The sequence below is a fragment of the Passer domesticus genome, chromosome 3 (genome assembly GCF_036417665.1).
Source record: "Passer domesticus isolate bPasDom1 chromosome 3, bPasDom1.hap1, whole genome shotgun sequence".
Taxonomy (NCBI): domain Eukaryota; kingdom Metazoa; phylum Chordata; class Aves; order Passeriformes; family Passeridae; genus Passer; species Passer domesticus.
The window spans coordinates 113,205,312-113,223,935 of record NC_087476.1 but is presented as its reverse complement, the minus strand read 5'-3'; positions in this window follow the sequence as shown (position 1 = coordinate 113,223,935).

Below are 18,624 nucleotides of genomic sequence, written 5' to 3'. Positions count from 1 at the left end.
AGCCAGAATCCTGAAATAAACCCTTCATTTAAAAGATGCCATCCTCTCGCATCTCTAGATAAACATTCCTCTGCCTCTCTGCCTCCAGCTATGTTATTTCCTTGTAGGGCCTGACATTTCCAAAAAAAGCTGACCTTGACATTGAAGTTTAGATTTAAGCATTCATTAGTGGTAAATATTAGAGTGATATGTATATTGTGTTTTCCAAGCCACAGGAAAGTATTACTTAATTCGGACTGTCTTGCTGTGCACTTAAGCATTCTAACATAGGTTTTGGTTTTTGTGGGTTTTTGATACTGAGGTGCAAAAAGTGTTAAAAAAAAAAGGAAAAAGAAAAAACCCCAACAAATCTGACTGTTACTAAAACCAGGGTTAGTGATTTACTGCACTTTGGTAGCATCAGTAAAAGTGGCAACAATGCCACTGGTGATCCTTCCTCTGCTGGGTCACCAAAGAGAAGTAGCAGTGTAACAGAGCAAATATTTCCACTTCACCATCAGACAGGAGGGAGGGGTATATGGAGGGAGTGGAGGGAGAAGCTGTTTTTCAGAAGAGACAGTAATTGGCTTGCCTCTCCTTTTATCCATTTATTGATCTGTGAGACTCCTCTTTAACAGCTGTATAATAGTAAAATAAGGATTATGGGACTGTTTCATATTTATTAGGTTGTTCTTTTAATACTATTGAAAAAATGTTATGAAATGGCAGAGAATATCTATTACAGTAACTTTTAAAGCTGTGTAAACAAACATAAGCTTTTACTCATAATACAACTGTTATTGAAATAAAGGGATTCTTGTCTGAGTCTAAGCATAGTAAGGCCTGCAGAAGTACAATGCACCAGTCAGATACTGGGCAGTGCTCCTTGAACAAGTGGAAGTTTGTCTCTCACAGAGTAAGTTTATATCCCAGAAAAGTGTTGTATGAACAGAGAAACCTTTCTGCAAGGACTGACCAGTCCAGCAGGAGAGTCATGCTCACATAACTCCTTTTCTACTTCCAGCATCAAGGAAGGCACAGATTGGTTTAAGATCATAAGAAGCTCAGATTAATTTCTATATTTCCTAGGCATCTTTTACACAAATGTGTGGTTTATACAGTGCTTTCATTTAATTTTTCTGTTGAAGCTTATAATTGTGTAGGAGGTTATACTGAGCCAATTATTTTTATAAGCCTTACATTATTAACATTAGTAATTGATTTTAAAAATGGAAGAAACTTGTACCAGGTGTGGGCTGACTTACCACTTTCCACCATGCAAGTGCCTTTTCCAAAATTGGATGGAAACAGGAAGGTACATTTCATTTATTTTCTTCCTGTGCTTGTGGCCAGTTTCCAGCTTGTCAACACACTGCTCCAGAAAGGACACTGAATCATGACAAAAGCTGTCAGTACAGCTGGGATTTTCCGTAAAAATTGGGTGAAATAATAAAATTCATATGGTTGTTGTGGCAAAACTGTATTCAAGGTCTCACTTACTTGAATCAGTGCCCAGTTTGGTTCTCAAAGTTCTGGAAACTTTCTGACTAATGCCCAGGTTAATTTTTTGCTGAAATCATGGTTGCTTTTTTATGGTAGCCTTCAGGACCTGATTGCTGAGGTTTGGCCCAAAGCAGTTTGTTCTATGTTTGGGGTCCTTCTGTTGCGTTGGACCAGAGCAGGAAAATGGAAAAGGAAAAATGTAGGTTACATTTACAGCTATTTTAATCTTTTGTTTCCTTTTCTTCAACACAGGAATGGAGCTTCAGACTTGTCTTCTCTGCAGAGCCGGATAAATATTTTTCTTTTCAGCATGTGGTAGTTCTTGCTGAAAGTGGATTTGGAAGAGTGGAGGCAACTTTATTTATCTTCATAAACAACAACTCTCCTATTGCATGGTGCTCATGCCTAATTTATTAGGAGATTGCAAAGCTTTGAAACCATGGACAGAAAATGATACCTGCCTGGAAGTCACGTAATTCCATCAGCCACAGTCTGTGGCAAGGCAAGATCCTTCACATTTGTCTGCAAACATCTGCTCATCATGGGCATTGCTATAATAGAAATAGTAGTTGCAGATACATCTGAGGAATTCTGTAGGAAAACTAGGCAATTATTTAATTTCTCCTTTTGCCAGGGTCCAGCAGGGTTCAGAGAGATGTGGGGAAACGTTATCCTCCACATGATAAGATTTTCTCCACTTCCCTCAGCATGTTATCAGCAGAGCAGGAGATCAGGAGGTTGCAATGTATTCAGGTGTGGCTGTGTTCTGAGGAGAGGGCAACTTCAGAGAGAATATTAAACAGCTCATCTTCTAGTGCTGTCAGTCATGCAAGGCACTGCTTTGTAAACCAGTCACATATCGCTGGTGATGCGTATTAATCCACTTTCTGCCTCCAGCATCACCTGTTTTATTTTCTATCCTGGCTTCATACCTTTTTTTGGCAAAACCACAGGGGAAATATATTTCAGTGACAGTATATGGTAATTTTGCTCTATGCACTCTAGCTCATTACACAATCCTTGTCTTTCGAAAATAGAGAGAGGATTTATGTCTCCTACTATCGTTTCTGCCACACACTGATTCAGTGAAAGAGCTTTGTGGTGGTTGGGAGTAAATTTCATTTTCCCTGCTGTTTCATGAAGTGTGAATCACTTTCTAGCAGATGATGTCATTGCCAATTTACAAGTTTTTCTTCCTCTACTCCTGTGTAGGAGGAATCATAAGTATTCTTTTTGTCATGGTAATGCTGTTAGGTGTAGAGGGTTATTCGATGCAAGAGACAGAATTCAAGCTTCTTTATATTTGCCAGCACAGATAAATAGCTGAGTTTGAAAGGTGAGGCACAAACTGCCAGTTTGGTCTCTCTGCCTAATGGAGAATGAAGGCTTCTTCCAGGTTTGGATCTTGGATACTGCGAAGATTTGTTTTCTGCGTGTCTATGACAGCATTTGAACAACAAAAAAATATGTTTGTGTTGCTTTTCATTTTTGAAAGAGAAGTTGACTTATACACTGTGAAGATCTTCTCCAACTAAGTGACCTTTCTCTTCTGTTAAAAAAAATAAAAAGAAGTGCTTTTTACTGTTTAGAAGATTGAATACATATAATTTTGAGCTGTGAGTTCTTGGGAACTGTTCTTGACTCCTTGTTCTTGATATTTTACTGAGAAGATACCTGTGATTGTGTCTACTTCCACCAGCTTCACCAGCTTCTAAGTGGAAAATATGTGGTGAATAGTGAAAACTGCTCTTGTGGAAAGAACAGTTCCTCTTCAAAACAGTTTTGTGTGGCAAGGAGAATGAATGTAGGTATATATAAAGTGAAACCTCAAAATATTACTTCACATCTGCTGTCTTAGATGCCCTTAGGTGCCTTTCTAACCCCAACAAACAGAACCACAGAGCACTGAGCTGAACTGTCTCTGTTTTATAGGTGAGGATAATAAAGAGCAAAATGTCATTATAGCAATGGTGTCCTTCCTTGTCAAGGACCCTTCACAGCAAGGGTCTTCAAAATGACAAACTGTGACCTGTTTGGGAGCGACTGCAGGAGGGACAAGCCATCAGAACTAGTTAGGAGGTTGGAAAATCAGCATGTGCAGGAAAACTGACACTGCAAAAAGGAGCATGTCAGCTGAGAGGCAAGAATATACTGTAGCCACCACTGAGAGAGTAGAGGTCATTCACAGACTATGAGTCTATTAATCTTCAGAGGCAGGTATTAGTCCTTTATGTAATTCACATGTTATAGAATTCTTCTTTAAGCATATTCTACTGCACACATCCTTCCTCAGATACGTGTGGTGCCTGCATATCAGGTTTGGAATCTAATTTCAATCTGCTCTTTGCAGGTTCCTCATGTGTGTAGTCAGTATGTAAGTAGATAAAAGCTATGGATTGGGGAGGATGGGTGGAAATTATTCCTTAAAAACCTGAAATAGGAGCAGCTCTCATTTGATCTTATCTCTTCCAAAGACCTCAGTCTTGAGAACTGTACCATCCAGGTTTTCTGGTTGGCTCTTAAAGAAAAATGTATGCTCCTGTTGAGTGCTTGAAAATGTGTTTAAAACTGCATCAAAGGCAGGGAGACCCTGCAGAGAGACCTGGACAAAGGAGAGGACTGGGAAATCACCAACCACATGAAGTTCAGCAAGGGGAAGTGCCAGAGTCTGTACCTGGGATGGGGCAACCCTGGATGTACAGACTGGGGAATGGCAAGCTGAATGGTGGGGGGGGCATCAGGCACAGCATCAGCTGGGCAGGGGAGGGGATTGTCCCCTCTGCTCTGCACTGGGGCAGCCTCACCTGGAGAGCTGGGGGCAGTTTTGGGAGCCACAATATAAAAAAGATATAAACGTGTAGGGAGTGTCCAAAGGAAGGTGATGAGGATGGTGGAGGGCCTTGAGGGGAAGCCTTGTGAGGAGCAGCTGAGGGCACTTGGTCTGTTCAGCCTGGAGGAGACTGAGGGGAGACCCCACTGCAGTTACAGCTTCCTTGTGAGGGGGAGAGGAGGGGCAGACACTGATCTCTTCTCTCTGGTGACCCGTGACAGGACCTGACGGAATCTGAGGGAATGGCCTGGAGTGTCACAGGAGATTTAGGTTGGATATTAGGAAAAGGTTCTTCCCCCAGAGGGTGGTTGGGCACTGGAACAGGCTCCCCAGGGAAGTGGTCACAGCACTGAGCTGACAGAGCTCAAGAAGGGTTTGGACAATATACTCAGGCACTTGGTGTGACTCTTGGGGGTAGTGCTGTGTAAATGGACTTGATGATCCCTGTGGATCCCTTCCAACCCAGTTTATTCTGTGATTCTGTGAAAATGTGTCCATCTCATTAACTCCTCATCCTCTTTAGACGGTTCCAGTAGGGTCATTCCTAATAGCAGCAGCTGAAGAGCCCTGTCTTCTTGTATTCTTCCTCTCAAGGGACTGAGATCATCACTAATGTCTCTTTATGTTAACAAATAACTTCAATATTGCTGTCAGCAGAACCACTGTAACTCTGCAATGTGTGTGGGCTTGCTGTGTAATTGCCATGGCACATCCTGCCCAGGTACAGTGCGTAAGCCAGCGTGCCCACTGTGCCCAGGCCCAGGCACCTGCACTGCTGACAATGGCTGGATCTCACAGTGCTATTTCCATGCACCTGGGATTCCTTTTATTGCAAGGCAGATCCTAATTACAGATGTTCATCCCCTACCTTTTTTTTTGCTGGCATATTTGGTTCACAAGCAGCGGGGGAGAGCTTGTGGGCTTTCAATGTCTGATGAACATTCTTGATGCATTTTTAGTCACAGAAGGGTTGAGTTGCTGGCTTACAACAGCTGTGTGTGGACTTGTGCTGGTTTGTAAGCCATATTTGGAAAAAATATCCCCAACTCTCAGTTCTCTGCATCCAACATTTTACTACAGTTTAGGTTGCAGAAAGCACCTGGATTTATTCAAGGCATGTTTTGCAGTTGAGAGTTTCAGAAGGCCTACTCCAGTATCCCCTATAAATTATATGCATGACCAAGTCACCCACCATAAAAGTGCATTCCATGACATGATGAGTAGCTCATTTTTGTTTTCTCCATTCCCTTTGTGATTTTACTGGATTTGTAAAACATAAATTAGTATCCTGACATTGTCAAAGCCTGACAGAAGTTTCCTCACTCATAAGCACTGAGCCACATTACTCAGAACATTTGGCCACATGATAACTTCCCTTCACCCCCACTCGACGCTCTTGCAGAATAAACACTTTTGCAGATTTTTAAACATGGTAAATTATAGAAAATATTTTTTATTTCTTACAGCAACACTATACACTACCCTTAAAAGAATTCCTGATACCAAAGAACTACTTAGCACAACCTATTACAGGGCAAGAAAGTTACTACACTTTCTACATGTTTCACTATATCTTCAGAACAAGCTAAGCTACCAGCAGGTTCCCTGTGGGCATCTAGATATATAGAAAGTAGAAAAAACAGAGGCCTACGTTAGAGCAGCTGCAGTTTAAAACATCTGGTTTTCCTAGAAGCGATTTTTTTTTTCTTCCCTCTACAATTTTATCCAAATTTTTCAGTTTTCTGTGAAGGAGAAACTGCTCTGACTACTGCAATGTGATCCCCTTGTGTGTATAAATTATGATTCAGCCTTTAATCACACCTCCTCTAGGACCTCTTTCTGTTCTGGTAGAAAAGGTGAACAGTGCTTGATTACTTATTAATGAGGACATGTACAATGATGGAAAAACTATTAATAATCCCATGGATAGATTGTTCTATGATGCTCCTCAGTGCAGTGTCTGAATGCCTTATTGATGTCAATTTTATCTTCAAATTAACCTGGGAGGATAAAGTCATGACAAAGTTTCTGTTTTACGCACTGGGAATTCAGATAAGATGTTAAAGATAAAAAAGGCCCACCAGTTGTTGGTTGTTTATTCAACCAATATGAAACAACATGTTTATAAAATAAACATGAGATAATGAGATAATGTTTTTGTTGTTGTCTGTTGGGTCTGTGGGCTCTCAGCATTTCTGTCAATTAGATCCAGCAATTTTCAAGTGACTACTTAGGAAATAGACACAAAGTACATTTTCCTCAAGTTCTTTGCACACTTAATCACTGCTGTCTAGGTGCTTTGTAGATCTCAGTGAATTCTCAGCAAACAATTGATTTTAAGTGATTTGTTTGGTCTTGGTATAAATGCTGCAGCAGAAACATGCATAGAATCTGACTCCTTATGGAAACATTTACTTCATACCTCTCACATAAATGATTCTCCTCTTAACTCTTGCAGTCCTTTGTTTTCTCTGTGTGGTGTGGATGTGATGAGGAGATGCATCTTCAACCACTTCAATTGCTGATCCATGCTTTGGGCAGCTCTCCCTGTTTCCAGGGAGGGAAATGCTGTGGGACTGCTGGCCTCTGTGTGTCTTTCAATAGAAACCATCTCTGTGTGTCTGAAGGAGGTAGAACTGAGCCTGGCCCTGGCCAGGTAGAAGAAACAAGCTGAGTAAAGTATTTATATTGGCATTTTCCAACCTGGCCTTTTATGGCTTTCTAAAGTATTTGCAGACTGGTGTGCAGGGACTTTCAGTAAAGCTGACTGCCACATAACTTGGAGCAGGGGAGAACATGACAGACAGCACCTTGACCCAGTGGAGCCTCTAAAAGTGCCTTTATGACCAACAAAACCATACTTTTCACTATTTCTCATTAAAACCATCTCACTAGTGTTTGCCTTCTGTGTATTATTTTCAAAATGCTAAAAAGCACAGTGGCCATACATTGCTTTTAGCATTTGCATGGACCAGACAAGCCATGACAAAGCTGAGCATCAGTGGCCTCTCTTTAGTGGGAAAAAATTTTAAAAAATTCTCTGCTGTGGATGCTGGGCTTGCAAACACCAGTCAAGCTCAAAGGTATTTCTAGTGGCAAAAAAAAAAGGTGTCAATAGAGTTAATGGTACGATGGACTGCGACACAATAAAGGCAGATAGAAAATAATTTGTGGCAGGACAGCTACAGGAGATACAGTGATAAAATGAGAAGAAACAGCAGGCAAGCACCGGTTGGTGCTTCAGACTGGCTCTGTAAGGAAAAGTTAAGTAAATATTGGGATTGGGAAGGCAAGGTTAAAAGTGTAGTCTAAGAAATGGAACAGGAAGCTGGGTGGACATGAGATTATTTGGGAATTTTTTTCAGAAGAAGACTAAGACCCCAAAAAACCAGCAGGAAGGTGGCTATGGCATATAGATGAGTGATAGTTCCAAGAGCTTTCTATATTGTGTCAGCAATACAGAGAGATTCTGCGTGGATATGCAGGAGACTCTGAACAAGACATGATAATTTTTATTTAGTAGTAGACTTCACCCCCAAAATCTTAGTTCATTCAAAGCAACCTACAGAAAAAAAGATTTTTTGCCAGTTTAAAATGACATTTTAAAACAAACCATGTCATTCTAGTTAAGTCACACAGATCAGTCAGGCAAAAATATGACTGTGATTAAATTTTTTTTTATTGCATGCTTCTCATCAGGCTTGCAGGCTACAAATGCATTAAAATAAAGCATCAATTTTGTTTCAGTCTCCCAGATATAAAATGAAGTTCCCATCTGCCATCTTGTGCTTTCTCTGACTTTCATTCTTATCCCAGTCTGAACTGACCATCACTATCTCTCCATAAGTGGAGGAAGAGAGCTCTTCATGGTCTTCAAATACCCCATTTGCCAGTAACTTTGTGGTATTTATGTTCCTGTTTCTCCTTAGCAGCTTACTTTAGAGGGGCAATATGGGTTGGTCTAACCTCTAATCCCTTTGACAGGAAATCTTCAGTTTACTGGAGCCAAAATTGCTACACATTTCAGGCAGCAATCCATTGCACCAGGCTGAAAACCTAAAAAGAGTAACCCATTAACCCCTTTTGGCATTGCTAACATATCTTAGCAAGATGCTGAGGTGACAGTGACAGCTGGAGACCCAGCTCAAAGGAGGAGGAGGAAGGAATACTTTAATCACCCACTCAGTAGCCAGACCAGGAAGAGAAGCCTGGCTTGGCACAGACAGTCCAGGAGATGTGCTGGGCCTCTCTGTAAAGTCTTGGAGGTATCTGCAGGGCTTTTAATGGTGGCAATGCTGTGACTGTGTGGGCTCTGTTCTCACACTTGCCTCATGGGGCTTAGTTCCTGCCTGGTGCCTGACGCTCCAGCAGGCATTCCTACTTCAACAGCCCCTGAGTTGTTAAAAACAGGCATGTGATGTTTGTGAGTGATAAATGTCAGTGTTTCAATAACAGGTGTCTGAATATTTTTTGTGGTTTCAGTGTTACCTTGACCATGTGGCACTAACATTAACTTAGAAATGTTCTTGTTGGTGAAGAAGCCAGTTCTGAATATTTTCTTTCTAAAAGCAGAGTACTATAATATCCAGACTATTGTCTGATTTCAGTGTGTTTTGTACCTCAGGGTCCTATATTGTGTACATCTGCATGAGCTGGATGCTTTTCATTACTGAGTGTTCCATGAACTGGATATTTTTAGAGGACAACCTGCTGTTCATGCTGTTTTTTTCAAGCTCCTTTCTTTAAGTCAATCTTGTTAAATTGTGTTGAGCACAATGACTATCACTTTATATCTGTAAAATTGGTTATTTTTTTTTCCTCATGGCAGAGTTTGCTTTAAAAGAAAAAGGTGATGGGGGCTGGGGTGAGGGGAAGATATATTATTCGAAGCCTTAGAAATTTTTGAGTAAGTTTGAGCACAGTGGTGGTGCCTGTAACCTGTGAAAGCACTTTCACCAACAGCTTACCCCCAATGCCTGTGGAAACAAATCCTATTCAGTATGATATATGAAAGCATAACCCTCTGTAGTAAAGGAATCAATGGAAGCATTCATATAATAGATGACTCTTCAGGCTTGTGCAGTCTGCTGCTCAAACATAATTGGCATCCATGTAATAAAATACTGAGCACCCAGGGAAATGTTTGAGATGTTTATGAGTCATCACATGGTTTATTGTAGAAGACTGACACAGAGCTGTGTAAAGCAGAATAGGCTAACTAGCACCTGAGTTAACATTACAGTTTTTAATACCATGATCAAGAAATACACAGAATTTAGACTTATGTGTATTTAACTAATGTACCATCCAAGTCAGCTAGTAGGGGTCTGGTGGGTATAATAGAGCATCAGGCTGGCAAACCAGTGTTTTTACATGGAATCCTTAGGTTGTTACTGCAAGATGCAGATGAGAAATCCAGGCTTTAAACTGCAGTGTTGCTGACAGGCAGAACCAAGCCACAGTTGCACAGTGCCTTTGTACATTGCAGGCTTCTCTGAATGGAGCCTGTCTTTTGCTCTATGCCTACATAATGTTTAGCACAGCTGGGAGTCCTTATCTCAGCCAAAGGCCTCTCTAGATGCCACTGTAAAGGAAACAATAATATATTTGTCAGCTGCATGTATTAAGCATGTTAATAAATTCCCTGTTCATAAAAAGGACCTGCTTGCTTGATGTTTGAACAGACTTGCAGCCTCTTGATCTTACCCTGCAGTCCTTGGGCTCTGTCTGTTCAGAGAACTGTGGTAAAATAACTCTTCCAGAGCTCTCTAATATCATGACAACACTGTCTCCAGCACCTAGGAAGCAAGTTTAAAGCCAGCTCTGGTCTGACAACATACTGCAGCCTGCAATGTAAACACATTAATGTTAACTGTTGTGCTTGCCCTGAGAGATGCTTGTCACGCACAGATTAAGGAATTGTGTGTGCTGAACTGCCAGAACTCTCCTCTTGCTTCAGCTTGGCTCACTTGACTTTTAATTTAAATCACCTTGCATGCAACTGATTTTTTGAGTGAAGCAAGAGAAAGCAAATGAGTCCACTACCCTCTGCAGCAGAAACTGTGTGGGTGCAATGCTCTTCAGCAAAAAGCGGCAGCCAGATGTTGATGTTTAGTTTGTTTTGCTGAGTAACAATGCTCAGCATATCTATGTCCACACCACCCTTGCAGTGGATACCAATTCTTTTAATTCTTAAAGCTTTCTGTTCCACCACAGTAAATGGGAAAAAGGAAATGGTGGTTTGCCTTTTGGTTTTTGCATTAGCACTTTCTGCTTTTTTCTTTTTTGTCTTCATTGCTCTCCTCTCATTTCTGTTTTGATTGTGGGATGGGTCAATTTATATCAGAGCTTTGAACCTTCAATTTCACTAGAAAGATCTCTCTCATTTGGTGATGGTCCTGTTAAACAGGCTTTGCTTCATTGTCTTTTAGAGGTGGTTGTTATTTCTGTATTATGGGGTTGTTCTGGGGATGTGGGTAGGTGAGTGTATGACAAGGGGAGAGACTGGGAAAGAGATATTGATCAGGATTTCCCTCATTCTTAACAGAAACTCTCTAACATGTGATTTTGGACAGTTGAGCCAAGTTTTCAAAGTGAGTAAACACAAGCAGAATTCTTGAGAATCAGGAAAAAAATTTGATTTAGGCGATTAGTATGGTTCTTGCCCTCTGAGATGTGAAATCTAGAACTGATATTACAGAGGTAGAGATGTAGAAATGGGGGGAAACCCCCCATGATTTAAAAAAAGAAATTATCATCCATCCATGGAAAATTCTATTAAATCTTGCAGAGTGAAATGATGGTAGCTGTGGTATCAAGCTGCACAAGGATGTGGAGGGGTGCAGGAGAGCAGATGGAGGCAGATTCCCCAGGGTATAAATGCTGTGCTTTATAGCAATGCTGGGGCACAACAAAACTCAGGAACAGGATAAAGGAGATAAAAATGTGCTATTTAGATCCTGTGAAAAGGTGATCTTCTTAGACTGCTCCTGAGTAATTAAAAGCTGCCTGGATAACCTAAAATACAGTGGGACTGGAATACTGAGAAAGCTCCAGCAGTTTAAATCAATCTGAATCTGGACCTTTGCTGCAGTCCAGGTAGACACTTTGCAGGGATACAAGACCTCTAAACCTCACAGACCTAAGCATTAGTCAATAGAAGGTGGTGAATGAGTAGCACACTTTCCCTCTGGATTGTAAGGATGAGAATTTTGCAAATTGCACAAATTACCTAGTAAAAAGGCATTGGCTGTATTTTTTGAAACTACTAAAATATTCTTTGTGGATTGTTAAAACTTTGGCAAAAATTACCATTGCAGACTTTATTTCTTTTAAAGTGGATGACATAGCATTTTCTAGCAAGAAGATTACATGTTGAGTCTTACTACAAATTTAGTTAAAAAGTACTAAATAACCCTTTTCTCCTATTGTTTAATTCACTAGCCTATGGGAAGGATTCAGATATGGGTAGAGAGATAGATTTCCTAATATCACATTTTGTTCTAATTCCCTGGACAATGTAAAATCTGAATTTTGTCTATCACTTGTTATTATGAAGAGACTGTAAAAAATAAACTGGTGGGTTGAGACCCAGTCCTGTCCCCTGAACAGAAAAGGCAGAGCCAGCAGCAAACACCAGAGTGAACCCTGCAGCCTTGGTCATCTCTTTGTTGCTATTGTCACACCTCTGGTGCAGGGGTAAAGCCAGGTCTGAGAGCAGCACTGGGGGCTGCAGTTGGGAAGGGATTCCAGGTCTGAGCATAGGTTCATGTTTGTCCTTTTAGACATTAAGAAAATGAATAGAGTGAGGCATAACTGAGGGAGCTGTCAGGGACCCTGAGCTAATCTGGTTTCCTATGGGCTTAGAGGGACTTTGTTTCTCCTTAGTCAAGAGTGGCATGCCCTCAAAATCATCTATTGCCAAGTTACAGGACTACAAGGATTAGCTTTGAGTCAGCATTTCCCTGCATGCCATAACTCAGTGCAACAGAAAGTTGTTGGCTCTGCTTCCCTCAGGGATGTTCCCTCTGTGGCACAAAGGTCTTCACTGACGGGGAAACGACGGCTTTTTGCTGCTTGGCAGTAAGAGGTTGTCTTGTGCATAGTCCTCAATAGTCTCCTTCCTGCCAGCTGTGGTAGGTTTTGTCTTTTCAAAAGAGGGATTTGTTCTTCTGACTGATTTTTCAGTGTGTAGTTTCTCCTCATTGCTCCCTCCTCAGCTTATTGCTAATCCTCACATATTCAAACCTTGGCTTCCTTGGGAGAAAGATGACATGTAGCTCTTCATTTTTTTTTTTTCTTTCTTTTTTTTCTTTTATTTTTTTATTGCTTCTATAATTTGCTGCATTCCAGACAATTCAGTTGCTGTGCAATTATATATCTTGCATTTCTGTTAGCATTCCCCTCAAGTATGCCTGCAAAACTCTCTCTTCCATGCAGCCAAGTTCTCCCTGCATGCAACCAAAGCAAGGAAAGCACTGTGAGACATATGAAAAAGACCTCTTCTGGCTATAGAAAATTTCTGCAAATGCTGTGGTCACTGATCTGGGGGTCCATTCATATACCAGAATGATTTGTCATGCCAAAATGAGAGTAAAATGTAATTTCTGGTGACTCTTTTTATTTCTTTTAATAACTCAGTCTACTGTACAAGAAAGTCTCACAAAACTTAATTGTGACTCAAGCCTCAGTTCAAGAACACCTTTTAATTGGTTTCTCTGGGACTTCAAAATTATTTCCTGCAGTTAATTGTTGAAGTAGGGAAAAATACTGTAGGATTTCATGGATGCCTAATGGATGTGTTCTAGAAAGTCAGACATTACTAATCCCTCAGATTGTGTGTGCTATTCTCTAATATTCCTTCATGCATTATATTTGCACTTTTTCTACTTTCCTACTTCCTCATCTTGCAAAGTTTCTTCTTTTTTTCTGGTTGTGTTTTTTTTTTTTTTTTTTTTTTTCCCCCCTATCTAGATGCAGCATTTCCACAGGGGGTCAAACATAAAACAGGCAGCCTCTACTTTCCAAAGACCTTCTGGGATTCTGGTTAAAACGATTGGAGAAGGGTTCTGCACAATACACTGAGGCAGCTTTCCTCAGACCATCAGGAAGAGCTCCAGGAGTGCCACTGAAGGAGTGTGGATCAGCTTGAAAATCTCTTGGATGTTATCACTGGATACAGTGTCTATCTTCTTCTCCATCTTAAACAGTTGCAATGCCATTAAAAGTCAGTTTGCTTCGCAGCAGAAGTGGTTGTGTTTCAGAAATGAGAGGAACAATCGCTGTGTGCAGTTGGCAGATGAGTTTCTAATGTGCTTGGGGATTCTTTTCCATGCTGTAAATTCAAATTACATCTCATCATGAGCCTAGTTAAAGAACAGAATGTGTCACAGTAGAGAAAGGAAAAACCAGGGACAGATTGTGATCCTGTTGGCAATTATGGAAGTCTAGACTTCTTCACTGTCATTGCCTATCCCAGGATGAATGAAAGCAGGGTAGGGGGTCTACTGGGGAAGAAAGCAAACAAACAAACTTCTTATACTCATATTGGACAATTTATGAGAGAGCTGTTCTTGTATTTCAAGTGATTTAAGCACTAGGAGGAAAGAAAATATGTAAACATAAATATTGCAAATAAATAAAAAATGTAGCAATTCATTTTAATTTTTGGCTTTGTTAAGGTTTCTTTTCATTGAATCACAGATTGATTTGGATTGGAAGGGACCTTAAACATCATCTGGTTCAACCCTCCTGCCACAGGCTGGGACACCTTCCACTAGACCAGGTTGCTAAAGCTCCATCCAACCTGGCCTTGTCTACTTCCATGGGTGGGGCACCCACAGCTTCTCTGGGCAACCTGTTCTAGTGCCTTCCCACCCTCACAGTAAAGAATTTTTTCCTATATCTAATCTAAACCTTCCCTCTCTCAGCTTAATGCCATTCCTTCCTGCCTATCAGTACAAACCTTTGTAAGAAGCCCTCTGCATCTCCCTCCTAGGCTCTTTTCAGGCACTGGAAGGCCACAGTTGGATCACCCCAAAGTCTTCGCTTCTCCAGGCTGAATAACCCTAACTGTCAGCCTTTCTTTGCTGGAGAGGTGCTCCACCCCTAGAGTCATCTTGTGGCCTCCTCTGGACTGGCTCCAGCAGCTCCCTGTCCCTCCTGTGCTGGGAGCCCAGAGCTGGATGCAATATTCCAGGTGGGATCCCAGCAGGGCAGGGCAGAGGGGCAGAATTCCCTCCCTGCCCTGCTGCCCAGGGGGCTCCTGATGCAGCCCAGGACAGGTTTGGCTCTCTGGGCTGCCAGTACACGTGGCCAGGTCACATCCAGCCCCCATCCACCAGCACCCCCAAGTCCTTCAGGGCAGGGCTGCTCTCATCTGTTCACCCCCCAGCCTGTGTTGATACCAGGGTTTGCCCCATCCCAAGTGCAGCACCTGCTCTTGGTCTTACTAAACCTCATGAGATTCTCATGGGAGAAAGAGCCTGTCCAGGTTCTGGTGATACCTAAGCCCCTGGTCAGGGAGTCAAGAAGGGAATTTACTTGTCTTGTATCACTAGCCATGCTTGATGACCAAGGCAAAATGTAAAATTAATTAGCTTTTAATAAAAAATTTGAAGAATGTTCCTGGAACACTGTCATGAAATAGAAACCAAATTCATATTCCAAATAATGATGAGTGATGTAGAGACCTGAAGAAATGTCAGAAACTAAATCTCACTAAATCCTCGGGGTGTATCAAAAATTGTAGAGAGCACATGTTCCCTACAGCTTCTCCATAATTTTTTAATCTTTCATTAATCATGTCTAGCTTTATTATTATCATCTTTGTGCAAACCCTGGTGTGTTCATATGTGAAACAGACTTCTGTGTAGCAGACTGTATTATTTGCTATGCATGAAATTATGAGTTTGTTTGTTTGTGTCATCCTGGGAATGAGTGTGTCACTTCTCCCAGGCATTTGGTGGCATAAAGCCACTAAAATGCACCAGCAATGACCCCTGGTGCTTTACAAAAGGAAGCGATAAAAACTATCTTGTCGTGTTTAAGTGGCAGGGGAATTTAGGTATGTTATCCAGAATGCAATTATTCAACTTGGAGCACAGCCAAGGCAGTGAGACTAACAATGTGTTTAATCTTATGAAAAGATGGCATGGGATCTTTAATGACCATGTTTTGGCGGTATCTCGGATTTATGATGTCTCTCAGAGACAGTTCTTGTGGTGTCGTGCTCAAAAGACATAATTAGAAGATCCGTAACTCTGCTGAGCTTTGTTTCAACCGGTCTTTTTCAGAGAGATGTGCATTTATTCAGTTTTCTTTCTAATCTGTTCAGTGCAGCCTTGTGATGTCGGGGAGCCAGCCCTGGGAGGAAGCAGCTGGTCCGACCCCATGCCATCCATTGATGGGGAAGCTGTTTCCCTGACAACGGCAAGACAAGAAACCAGACAGAGGCTCTTTTCCAGTTCATGTTTCTTTTTCACTTGCTGTTACAGGCACTCATTAACTTCTGAGGAAGAATCAGATAGCCCCTATCAAACCAAACTAAAGCCAAGTGGAACGGTGGAAATGTCACCACACTTTCAAGATTTTCGGGGTTGTGAGCTTCTGTGAAGCCTGCTGTTATCAACATTATTTTTCTATTTAAAAGTATTAACAAACTAGGGATTTTTTTCCCATTTGGGAATTATCCATGGCAATGTTTCAAAACACAGAAACAAGGTAAAAGAGTAAAAATTGCTGCAGTAGCTTGGCTTCATGCTTTCCGCAGTATGCCTTTGTGTGTGCAAAAATGCAGCTAAAGGGAGGGTTTGTGACTCAACTAGGGCTGTAGAGCTGGTGGACATGGTGAAATTCACATCTGCCTTTTTATTCAAACTCCTGACATTTTGGACTTCCTCAGGAAAAAGACAAGCTGAGAGAAAAGGGAAGGAGGTGACAGCCAGGTTGGCACAGGATGCTGACAGCAAAGGCATGCTGGTGTTTTGATGCCTGTGCAAATAAGACCCAAGAGTTTGAGTCCACTGTGCCTCACGTAAACTCTCACCTGGGATGCTGTCATTTCTTTGATGTTTTGCAAACATTTTTTTTTCCTTGAATATCTTGTGAAAATGACTGCATGAGTTGAAGGGCAATAGTAAAGATTCCAAAACTTTTTAACAATGGGTGAGGGATCATGGATTTATTCTGTTTGGAGTAAGAAAAGCTCGATTTCTTGTTTTCTTACGTTAAAGTTAATAAATACATATTGTATGACATGTGACACCAAATCAGTGAACTCAGGAATTACTAAAACAGTAATTCCAAATAATATAACCCAGAATTCTTATTTCATACCAGTACAAAATATTTGCATAATTTAATACATTAATTCATAAAGTTAAGAACAATTCTTTTTTTTTCTACTGGGATGGCATTGTCATAAAAGTTTTGTGAGGCTGTGAAGACTCCCTCCCTGTGACCCTCCTGAGGGATTTGTGTAGCAGAGGTTGTTGTGAGAGGATCCTGGTCCAATCCTCCAGATCCAGTATGTCTGGTGTGAGTGTGTCATAGATCAATGCACTTCTAAAATACAGGCTGGATTTCTTCCAGTTCCTGAGGTAGCTTAAAATTCTGGGCAGACTAAAATGTTGCTGACTGACTAAGTAGCATGAAATGCAGGGAATATACACAGATATCCAAAACTTGAGTCTTAACACTCCTAAAGAATTATTCATTCATAAATTGAACAAACAAGTTGTATCTATGAATAGGCAGCATAAAGCTGTCATTTTTATAAAATAACTTATTTTTTTCACAAAAACTCTGTGCCTTTAAACATTATTGTGATTACAAGCTATAAAATTTAATAATGATCATCATGTTGTTGTAGGCAATGCAAACACAGAATATTTTAATGTCTTAACAGTTACTGCTCTTGCAGATGCTCTGAGCAGACTACTGATCTTTGGTCTTTGGAGATGGATAAAGCCTGGGCTATGGCACTTATTTATTAATTTTTTCTAGGAAGTGTTAAGGCAGTGGTATGGGTGTATATGAGATGCTGCCTTATCTTGGACTGCAACATGAAAAATTTTTATGCAACATCAGGCTCAATTCATGTGAAACTAAAGCTCTTAAAGCCAGCATGCCCTGATCTCCTTCAGGAAAGGTAGCATCCATCCTTCTGCCCAACATGTAATTTTGCTGCAGTGTCATTTCATGAGCAGGCATTTTTCAAATATGCTTTGGTTGGCAGAGGCCTGATAACAAAGAATAAATACCAATTAGCTGTGTTCAGCTGGGGGGGCTGTCTGCCCATGTGGGGTCAGAGAGGGCCAGGTTGTTAGGAGATGGTTGATGTTCACTACAGCCGCTCCAGTCTGTAAAAACAAAAGCAGCATTTGAACAAGGGAGAAAAGAAAATTGAGGAAGCTGGTGGTCAAAGTCTGAGCAGCAGCACGTTAAACAAACATTAACCTTTTATTCTCATGCCTGTGGCTTTTTTTTTCTGTGTAGCACAGGGCCTTCTCCATAGTCTGCTACTTTGCTTTGAGTTTTTTTTTGTTTAAAATGCAGCATCTAAACACATACTTACCTGGGTGATGGGTAATCACACATTTTTCCCTCTCATGTCCAGATAATGTTTTTTCTTTTACTTCCTGCAGTATTTCTACAAATGCAGAGACAAGTCTGATTTTTTTTTGTTTTTGTTTTTGTTTTTTTTTGTTTGTTTGTTTTTTTGTTTGTTTGTTTTTTTTTTCTAAGCTCTCCACAGGGTTTCCCAAAATAAAAAACTACAAATGTATTTGGTTTCCACTTCAGCACCCTTATGCCTGACTTGCAAACTGTGTTACCAAATTAATTATGATTGATAAAACCCTTCATAAAAATGCAAACAAAACATGTTACTTGAAAGGTTTCCAAATTCTGTGCTCAGTCTACTTGAGAAATGCACAGTAGATGATGATGATGATGGTGATGATGATGATGATGATTATTACTATTATTATTTTGGGGCTATAATCTGTTAGGCAGTGATCAAAGTGAATGTCTGAATGCAACTTCGGAGCCATGAGACTGAAGAAGATGAAGATATGGAGTTGTGCATCCATATTCAGTGGAGTTTTGGTGACAGAGGAAACCTTTTTACCACTCTGTTTGCAGGAACAGTGGGGGTGGTAAGTCATAGATATGTCTGTCTTCTTTCTCACAAAAGACTATTAACAAAACTTCAAAAATCTTAAGCATAGCTTTTGGAAGGGGGTCAAAACTCAATCCTTGTGGCCACAACCTGTTTCAGGACTGAAGGGATGCACTCTCTGATCATCAGG